This window comes from Nothobranchius furzeri, chromosome 5 (genome assembly GCF_043380555.1).
Source record: "Nothobranchius furzeri strain GRZ-AD chromosome 5, NfurGRZ-RIMD1, whole genome shotgun sequence".
NCBI classification, from domain to species: Eukaryota; Metazoa; Chordata; class Actinopteri; order Cyprinodontiformes; family Nothobranchiidae; genus Nothobranchius; species Nothobranchius furzeri.
Genome location: NC_091745.1, coordinates 54755102 through 54763854, shown reverse-complemented (window position 1 = coordinate 54763854; position 8753 = coordinate 54755102). Strand labels below are relative to the sequence as shown.

At 37.0% G+C, this 8753-nt stretch overlaps 2 long non-coding RNA genes across 2 annotated transcripts; both read right to left on the bottom strand.

The window, feature by feature from the left end:
- Nucleotides 1-1451: 1451 nt before the first annotated feature.
- LOC139069925 (uncharacterized) lies at nt 1452-3193 on the bottom strand. Its single transcript, XR_011520596.1, has 2 exons — nt 2858-3193; nt 1452-1737 (listed from the first exon to the last, which is right to left on the bottom strand). It is a non-coding gene; the product is annotated as an uncharacterized lncRNA (long non-coding RNA).
- Nucleotides 3194-4398: 1205 nt separating this feature from the next.
- LOC129163371 (uncharacterized) lies at nt 4399-7791 on the bottom strand. The gene is made up of 3 exons (XR_011520763.1): nt 7719-7791; nt 6590-6755; nt 4399-4609 (listed from the first exon to the last, which is right to left on the bottom strand). It is a non-coding gene; the product is annotated as an uncharacterized lncRNA (long non-coding RNA).
- Between the last annotated feature and the right edge of the window lie 962 nt (nt 7792-8753).

Genomic DNA, 8753 nt, shown 5'->3' with positions numbered 1-8753 from the left:
TCGGAATTGTTGGTCTTTATTTTCTAGACCATACAGGTTTGGAGCAGATGGAGAGAGAAACACCTTTCGTTGGTAGAATGTGGAGTCAAAATGATCAGAAGACCAGTCTCTTCTTCACCGCTGCAGAGGGAGAACACTGCAGCTCCAGCTAAACCCCGCGGTTAGCTCATCCCTTACGAAAAAGAAGTATACTTTAAGTATCTAATTTCAAGTATACTTAAGTGTACAGAAGTTTATTTGCATACTTGTTCTTAAAGTTTACTTCAAAGTATACTCCTTGGGACTAAATTGGGCCGCTAAAAGTATACTTGAAGTATACTACAAGTATACTTCAAAGTAATAATTTAAGTTTATTTGTAGTGTACTTCTGATATAAATGAGTATACTTTTCTCTTTGAAAGTACACTTAAAGTAACCTCACAAGTGTACTTGGAGTGTACTTCAGATATAATTGAGTATACTTTTCTCCTTGAAAGTATACTTATAAGTTTACTTCTGATATAATTGAGTATACTTTTCTCCTTGGAAGTATACTTAAAAGTAACAATATAAGTTTACTTGTAGTGTACTCCTGATATAGTTGAGTATACTTTTCTCCTTGAAAGTATACTTATAAGTTTACTTGTAGTGTACTTCTGATATAATTGAGTATACTTTTCTCCTTGGAAGTATACTTAAAAGTAACAATATAAGTTTACTTGTAGTGTACTCCTGATATAGTTGAGTATACTTTTCTCCTTGAAAGTATACTTATAAGTTTACTTGTAGTGTACTTCTGATATAATTGAGTATACTTTTCTCCTTGGAAGTATACTTAAAAGTAACAATATAAGTTTACTTGTAGTGTACTCCTGATATAGTTGAGTATACTTTTCTCCTTGGAAGTATACTTATAAGTTTACTTGTAGTGTACTTCTGATATAATTGAGTACACTTTTCTCCTTGGAAGTTTACTTAAAAGTAACAATATAAGTTTACTTGTAGTGTACTCCTGATATAGTTGAGTGTACTTTTCTCATTGAAAGTATACTTAAAAGTAACAGTATAAGTTTACTTCTAATAAAATTGAGTAAACTTTTGCCCTTGAAAGTATACTTAAAAATAAACTTTAAGTAACATTATAAGTTTACTTGTAGTGTACTTCTGAAATAATTGAGTATACTTTTCTCTTTGAATGTATACTTAAAATTATACTTAAAGTAATAATATATGTTTACTTGTAGTGTACTTCTTATATAATTGAGTATACTTACAGTTTTGAAAGTACACTTTACAGTAAACTTGACGTAATATTCTTTTAGTACATTTAAGTATCTCTATTTTTTCTATAAACACATACTGCAAGTAACATTTAACATCTGCTATTTGCTTACTACCAATACATTTAATTTCCACTATTTACTGATACTTCGTCTTTATGCAGAGAAAAAAAATTTAATAAAATAGCTAAGTCATTTTGTTTAAATTTATTAAACAGAGAGAATTAGAACAGAACAAAAACAGACCTGTTTACCAGGATTAATCAAAGATGAGAACGCAAACTGTTCTGAACATGACGCGTTAATTCTGTCCATTTTGAAAGACTTTTTAAAAATGCCTTTAAAAAAATCAGTCCATTTTATGGATCCACTTGCTTGGTTGTTGATGCCTTTTTGAAGTTTTCATTGTTGCATTTCTTTCGTATTATTTTTCTTACATCTTGAACGCGCAGAGATGGAAACTTCAACTGAGCATGCCCTGTGAACACACAAAGCAAAAAAATGAACACTTGAACTGTTAGGTGAACTCTGACACCACAAAATCTTTACAGTTCGTACACTGTAAACCCGAATAAGTACGCAGAACTCAAAAAATGTAAGGCATTCAGTTGCCTCATATTTTCTGAGTTTATAAACTCAGATATTTTAGTATATCAGACCATAAATAAACTTAAATATTTGGAGTTTATATTAAATATATTTTCAAATTATGATCAAATTAAAGTTACTGATTAAGCCAACTCAAACAGAAAATAAAACAAAATTTGAAAGAAACAATTACAAACGCACACTTTTGAAAACTGGACAACAGCAGTGTATAGTCTTTCTTTGAGTAGGTGGTTTAAAGCAACATCAGGATGCACATCAATTCAACATTAACAAAATATGAATTACACTAACCACTATCAAGTAAGACAGTGAGTACTTTATGCCATTTGGCATAAAACCAGTTGAGTATGGAATCGGATTAGCCTATGGGCTAATCCGATTCAATTATTCACGCTAAACTAAAGCCACAAATGAGAGTTGCCAGACTCAGAACGGCTGGACAAACAGAGAAAAGGTAAAACTCAACTGTTCCTCCCACTGTCTTTATGGGTGACCCTGCGAGGAAAGTTGACCATTGAGCAGGGTTGATGGTTTATCCCTTGAGGTCCACGTGGCAGGGGTGAGGTGGTGCTCACTCCTCACCCCTGTCACGTGGACCCAAGGGATGAACCATCAACCCTGCTCAATGGTCAACTTTCCTCGCGGGGGTCCTACCCATTAGGACAGTGGGAGGGTTAACTCAAGGAGAAGTGGAAAATGAACATATTTGCCCAAATGGTGGTGTGTTACTTTAACATCAACAATTAAAGAGCAGACAAATAGTAAATTACATTGTGGATGTGGACAATGCTCTAACAGAGTGAGCCATCTGAATCCACCACTCTTTCAGATTTTGAGTTACACATGTAACATCAGGTCATTTTTGACTGCAGCTTGGGTGATAGTTTAGACTCATCAAGACCAAGTAAGATTTTCTGCGTGAACTCAAATGCGTTGGTCAGTCCCTTCGGATAATCTAGATGTAAGGCATAGATGAGGCCGAACATTACCAGGAAGGCATCAGGAAGCCTGGAGAGGTCGACAATCACATCACCCTCTAGGATAACAGATTCTCACTGGGTCGTACGTAACTGGACTCTCTGCATCATCGGTGATGGTTGTCAGGAGGACAACTGCTGCATCCCTAAGGTCCGGCTCATTGGTATCATCCTTACAAAAATGAAAGGGAGATCATACACTAATCACATCTGAACTGAAACTCTGACTGTGGCCATTTTTATTTCAGTAGATTGTCATGTAAGTAACAATAAATGCAGTCTGATAGACTCCTGTTTAGGGCTGGGCAACATGTCAAAGATTTATCGTTATCCAAGTTCTTGTCTCTCATCCAGATCATTTTCCCATGTCAATAAATTTGATAATAAAAAAATGAAAAGATGTGTAAGTTGGCCACATTTATATCCCTTTAAGAAGCTGTAGCACCTTGAGTCATGTAAAATTTTAGTCAATGTAATACATGAGACAGCCCCATCTAGTGGGCAAATATTGTTGCTACGCATTCCTGTAGTTATCGCCTACTTATCGTTATCGAGGTGAGATCTTCAATATATCGTGATATTGATTTTAGGCCATATCGCCCAGCCCTACTCCTGTTCAGTCTGTTGCTTTGTGCTCTCATTTACGAATAAAGTGAGATGGCTTCAGTGTGTGTCAGTGTTATGCTAATGAAAGCTACTTGAATTCTTTGCAGTGATTGTTGATTTTTCTCAGTGCCTTAAAGCCTGCCACACATGAGGGCCATCTGCTGAGCAAACGGCCTCGAATGACCGCTTGCTCAGCAGATACCTCGCCATAGGCGCCTGATTTTCACAGAGTTTTCCGCCTCACGAGACGCTGAGGTGAATATCTGACCAGTTAAGATATTTTCCGCCTCACAGGGGAAAAAAACTCACCGTGTGCGCATTACCGAGCTACTGGTTGAGCTGAAATAATCTAGTGGACAACCAAAGCACGTTCTCCGCTCACATGACCCCAAGATGGCAGCCCCGTCTGCATGTCAGAAAAGAAACAAAACAGACAGAGCTGGAAACGGAGGAAATACCTATCCTTTTTTGTTGATGAAACGTCGCCGCCACCGGCATTTGAAGGTTAGGAAAATATGGGTACAGTAGCTGGAAAGATGGACCAGGCAAGGAGTTTATGCCAATTTACTCCAAGAGATGCACCTGGAAGACCCAGAATCCTTCCGAAAGGGTAATGGAAACAGTGGGCCCATCGATCCACAAGGTACCGTTTTGTTTATTTTTCAGACACGCAGACAGGGTAAGGGGCTGCATCTGAATACATCTTGGGGTCATGTGAGCAGAGAAAGTGCTTTGACTGGCCACTAGAATATTTCAGCTCAGCCAGCAGCTCAGTAGTGCACACACAGCGAGTTTTTACCCCTGTGAGGCGGAAAATATCTAACTGGTCATATATTCACCTCAGCGTCTCGTGAGGCAGAAAACTCAGTGAAAATCAGGCGCACATGGCGAGCAATCTGCTGAGCAAACAGTCATTCGAGGCCGTTTGCTCAGCTGATTGCCAAAGGTTTGTAGTTGAAACAATGGCACATTTTCCAAAATGTTCATGTGCGTTGTCCTTGTGTTGTCTTTATGCATAAATAAATAGAATGATTTGTTCAAATTTACAATACTGGGACTTACCACACATGTCCTCAAAAACCCAGAGGTTTCCTCAAGTGGATAGACTGGATGGGCATGGAGAACAGTGGTACGCCTTGTGTGGACATCATGTAATTCCTAAGAAGATTAAGAGTGTAAATACTGTCAAGTTTACTAATCAAACTTAATGCCAAACTGCTGTGACCAATTTTCCAAGACAATGATATCTGCATCTAAATCCAATGATAAACTGCTGAATTCAAAAGTTAATTTGAAGTGTTTAACATTACATAATACAGAGGGGTATGAGGGCCACTGAAGAAGAAAAAAATCTGAAAATAAATAAAATAAATAAAGTCAGAATTCTGACATTTATCTCAGTATTCAATTGTTTCCTTCAGTGGCCCTAAAACTGCCTTATTGCCTAATTAGAGTCACTGAAGAAAAAGAAAAGAATTGAGAAAAAAAAGTCAGATAATTTCAAAATTCTGGGATTAAAGTCAAAATTCTGACTTTTTTCATAAACCTAAAACCAAACAAACAAAAAACTATTTAGGAATTTTTTTGTTAAAAAAAATCAAAACAAACAAACAAAAAAAAGCCTGAATTTTAAGATTTAAGTCAGAATTCTGATCCCCCCTCATAGGGTTGTCACGGTATGAAAATTTAACCTCACGGTTATTGTGACCAAAATTATCACGGTTTTCGGTATTATCGCGGTATTTTTTAAACGGTGTTGCATATGTTCAGAAAGCATTGATAGTCCTGTTCTACACAAACTGAAATAGTTCTGAAAAGGTTTAACAGTGTTTATTAAACCTAAAATAACACAAAGCCTTAGCAAAAGTGCAACTTTTCACAAGTAAAGGAACAAATAGCTTATTTTTCTGGAACTTGTTACAGTAGTCAGTGCAGGTTTAAATTATACAAATCCAAACATTCAAAACATAAACAATATGTAAACAAATCAAAGAAACACCACTTGTTTTCTCATATACTTGTTTTCTTCATTATCAAAATGAAAATCTAAAACTCCAGTCCACACTTGACTTGAGCACTGTACAAGTCAACCTTAAAAAATATGTATTTAAAATAAATATCCACTTTAAACAAATTACTAAAATAACTACTACACTATGTAATCAAATCCAAATGTTCAAGTATAAATGGCATTGAATAAGTAAACAAATCCATGACAAGGAACTAATTGTATATTTCTCTTCATCATCAACAAATAAGATGCTTCATCCAGCAACAGGGTGTCCGTGACACGGTTTAAATGCTGGCAGAGGACGCTGCGGCTGCAGTATGTAGTGACTCGTTGCATTCTCCCTCAACCAAAAGTCCTCACGTCATGCATTTCAGCTAAAATGCTAATGTTAACTTACCTTGCACTGGCTGTGGAGACGTGGGTGATCGTCACGCAGATGTGCCATGAGATTTGAAGTGTTGCTGCCTTCTGCAGACACTTGTTTCCTGCACGTTCTGCAAACGGGATAGCCGTCTTCTATTAACTGTCCCTCAGCATTTTTCAGAAATCCCAAATATGCCCATACTTCCGATTTAGTCTTCTTTGAGGGCTGATGGATGTCCTGGGCGCTGCCGTCGCCTCCTTCGGCCATTATTTCAGCTTCAAAGTTTTGGTGCCGTTGCAAATTAAAAAGTGCGTGTGCGCGCAGCGGGAACTTCAGCTGAAGCGACGGTGGCTGGTAAGGGTCATCGCGCCGAAACCGCGGCCACGGTAAACCCACCGAGATAATATAGTTTTTTAAAAACTGGACGGTTATTTTTATTGTCAACTTTTTTACCGGGGTTTACCGCTATACCGGTTACCGTGACAACCCTACCCCCTCATAATCTTCCCCAATTTCCCTTTTTTTTTGTATTAGGTACCAGTCAGAACTCTGAGATTAAACTCAGATTTATGACTTATTTTCTCAGAATTCTATACTTTTTTTCCATCAGTGGCTCTAATACTCATAGCATAAAGGCATTACCTGTAAATTGTATGTTCACCAGTTTTAAAAGACAAATCTGTATACATATATACATACATACATATATAGTCATGTTATTTAGGATGTGCCATCAAAAATGCAGATTGTGAGAATTACTCACCAGTGGTCTCCCTTGTATGAACCTCTTGGGGGTCAACAGCAGCATGCCATCAATCTTGTGTGCAGAGAGTGGGGTTGGATCAGTGAAGTCTGACTGCAGATTCATAGACAGGCTTCCCGGTGTGGCTGACAGCTCATAGGAACGCAGATGCTCTACATTTACACATCTACACCAAGAAGCATAATCAGTACAGAGATAGCAAACATTGTGAATCACAAGGTAGGTCTGTGTTAGTCTGCAAAATTTAGGCAGTCCTCCACTATATATGAAGCTATGTGAGGAGAATCAAGTGTAATTTGACTTATCCACACAAAGCTAAAAACATAACATTTAAAGAAAAGAATCTGGAGTAACAGCGTACAGTAAGGACAAAATTACAACACTAAAATACTGTGAAATTAATAGAAACAGCGTTCTGCGGTTCAAGATATGTGCAACTGAGCACTATTTAATTTGATGATAAAACATTAACAAAATTTCGATGTCTATGTGTGTATTAAATAAAACTTTTCACAAAAACTGACAAACTCCCGCGAGCTAACTGAACTTACCATTTTTTTTTGTCCTCAGAACATCACATTTTAACAAAAACTATGGAGGGGACAAAAATGGAGGGAAGGAGGGAACACAGCATCGAGATACAGCACCGCTTTGTCTCTTGCGGTCACAATCCTCTTCTGCGGTTAAAAAAAAGCAGGCTGCTTGCAAAGCTATCGCACGGGTGCTACGGGGAAATAGTTTACAACACAGACTGATTTTTTCATTGCTGTACAAGAGACCACTGCTCATTTACTTTTAATAAGTGGACGTTTAAGTTTGACTTGGTGGCGCTGAACTCCCGCTTTTATTTTTTTCTCAGAATGTTTAAAAAATTACGATGGAGGGGGCAAAAATGGAGGGAATAAGTCTCTAGAAGTCTAATAAAAAAAGTATCTAAAGTAATGCTAACCTTTGATAATGAGATAGCGCTGCTCATTTCATTTAATACTTTAGTCGCACACAAAGTTAATAACACAGCTAACTCATGCAATGACTTAGCATATTAGCTTGCTACGTGGCCAACATTATTCACCATGTCCGTCTTAAAATCATTTAAAACATTTAAGCAACTTTTATGGTGGCTACTTACATTTAGCTCAGTGGTGCAGAACCAGTGACTGTCAAGTGCAGATGCAGAACAGAAGCGCGACCTCCGACGGTTACTGCACCTCCAACCTTTGCTCTTCTCAGTCTGCTGAGAAGCTTCGAGAGCCGACTGAGCAAATGCTACAAAATAAAAGCACTTCCTGTGCATGTAATTTCACAATAATTAGTAATTTCATGCTTAATATGTTATTTAGGACAGGCAGACAGAGTACTTTTTTCATCCCTATGAAAATTATTTTTACAGAAGTCCAGTACCACTCAATACACACTTGACTAGTTATTTCAAAATAAGGCAAAGATTCAAAAAAGGATAAACTTAATATGGAGGAAGTGATTATGTTAAACAGAAAGGACATGTCAAAAAAAAAGGACTGATTTCAAAATATATAAAGCTTTGCAACAGGATTTGATTGTTAAGAATACAGATATTAAAGAAAAATGGGAACTGGAAGTGACCATAATGATAACAGATGAGGAATGGGAGGAAACACTTGAAGCAGGCCATGAACTAACTAATAGTCTGTCTTGGAGGGAATTTGAATGGAAGGTGAATAATATATACTTCTATATTATATATATATATATATATATATATATATATATATATATATATATATATACTTTAAAACTCCACTTATCATGTCTAAATAGTAATGTTTCAAATTTATGTTGGAGAAAATGCGGGCTAGTGGGAGACTTTTCACATATACTTTTGGACTGCCCTAAATTCATACCATTCTGGGAAGGTGTTAGGGAGAAATTGAAAGAACCTTGAAGGTGAAATTACAATTTAAGTTAAAATGGTTTGTACTGGGAATGCTATCTTACAGACGTAATGGAGACATACTTAATCAAAATTCTGCTTATGACTGCCAAGAAGTGTATTACAGTTTTATGGCTGGACACAGAACCCCCAAGGGTGGCACAGTGGAGAGACAGAGTTAGACAGGTCTACAAAATGGAACAATTTAATGCAAGACTATGACTGGGACTAGGGAAATTTGAAAAAATTTGGGAA